Source organism: Oratosquilla oratoria, chromosome 18 (genome assembly GCF_046742065.1).
Source record: "Oratosquilla oratoria isolate Oo_2021 chromosome 18, ASM4674206v1, whole genome shotgun sequence".
Lineage (NCBI taxonomy): Eukaryota > Metazoa > Arthropoda > Malacostraca > Stomatopoda > Squillidae > Oratosquilla > Oratosquilla oratoria.
Genome location: NC_134794.1, coordinates 4,934,271 through 4,936,004, shown reverse-complemented (window position 1 = coordinate 4,936,004; position 1,734 = coordinate 4,934,271). Strand labels below are relative to the sequence as shown.

The window sequence follows — 1,734 nt, the reverse complement described above, 5'->3', positions numbered from 1 at the left end:
TACACATATGGGATCGATTATCGCACATCCGTTTCACGCTTGAGCCAATGCCAATACTATTAATGCTTCCACTACTGATACTACTTATACTATTTCTATTACTCCCTCTACTACTACTACCACTTTTTCTACAAAATGATGCACATATAAGACTTTCTTGAGGTCACGGGGCAATTAAGGGCACATGTCGACCAGTAATAATGCTTCATTCACCAGTCGATTTCATTGTGCTGTTGAGGGGCACTGCCATCTAGTCTGAACATGTTCTTCGAAATTAACTGATAGATGTGAACGACTGTTTATTTTGATGTAACGTCGCCACATCCAAACATACACGTACCAATCCGTTAAAGAAGTCCATATTCAAGTGGCAATGCAGAGAATAGTGAAATCCTCTGTAGGACTTCCTTGAATGGTTACACCTAACAGGAAATCTTTGTCGTCTGAAATAACGACGCCATTTCTTAGCTTAGCGCTGGGCATCGCTTCAGCACATGAGCAACAGCTATTGCTTCTCATTGTAAATTTGCACCTAAGGTGGCCTCGAACCCTCAATCTTTTGGTCAAGAACCGAAGGCGCTAACCGATTGCGCCACGGACGCGACGAGAGTTGAGGGGACTTTAGTCGGAGAAGTATCCCGAGGGTCAGCGATGACTCCACGGCATGCTTGTCGTCTCTGCGGTTGGGAAGTCCGTAACAAATAAAGGCCACACACAAAACATTTTTTGTACACAAAGACCCGCAAACACAGACCCACATAAAAAAAAAAAAAAAAAAAAAAATCCCGAGGTCTTGTAGCGATGGACCTGGAGGGACTCAATTGATGCGACTTGAAGGCGTGACGATATTGAAGACGACTGCAGCTATTTATTTTTAACAATCACTAGTTTATTTCAACTTGTTATTGTATTTACGTTTATCTATTGGTATATTTTACAAATTTCTGAAAGCCATTAAAAGTAGAGTGATAGTAATTGTATCATTCACTGGTATGCACTGAATGGCCTCAGGTCCCGCAGAGCTGTAGTTAGTTTAAATAGAAGAATCAACTGTATTTCATTCATGGCAGCGTGGCGCAGTGGAAGCGCGTTGGGCCCAAAACCCGAAGGTCCGTGGATCAAAACCACGCACTGCCAATCACATTTTCATTCTTGATCTTGTATTCATAGCAGGGTGGCGCAGTGGTAGCGTGTTGGTCTCATAACACAAAAGTCCAGGGATCGAAACCAGGCTGTACTAATGACATTTTCATTTTATATTCTTTAAATTGACTAGAGTCGAGGAGCTCTTTACATTGTTACAGCTAGTAAAAATGAGGGTAATGTAGTTATTTTGTTTCTATTCAGATGGTTATCTTAAATATCTTGCACAACTACTTTGAAATGGAGATTTGTTTATTGTTATGAATTTGTTAATAGAATAATCCGTATTATTGTTTTTCCTCAGCATAACTAACAATACCTCACTTATAGACTTAGTAAGATGAACATGAAGTATGTGTTATTTATGAATATTTAGTAGTTAACGAGCTGTTTGCGAAAGATTCGTCCCTCGTGATAATGATTTAGATCTACTTTGATCACTGAAAAAAAAATCTTTGGTGAGGAAGATACAAAAGATTATTTTACTGAAAATAAGTTTCCATCTGATTGAGGATAACTTAGAGCTCTTACTTAGAGTCATTAGACGATGAATCTTGATAAGATAGCTTACGAGTGTCTATTTCCACTTCA

The 1,734-nt window shown here is 39.2% G+C and overlaps 1 non-coding gene across 1 annotated transcript; it reads left to right on the top strand.

Annotated features, from left to right (window-relative positions):
• The first annotated feature begins 1,065 nt into the window (after positions 1-1,065).
• On the top strand, positions 1,066-1,137 carry TRNAL-CAA (transfer RNA leucine (anticodon CAA)). The gene has a single exon. It is a non-coding gene; the product is annotated as a tRNA-Leu (tRNA).
• Positions 1,138-1,734: the final 597 nt, after the last annotated feature.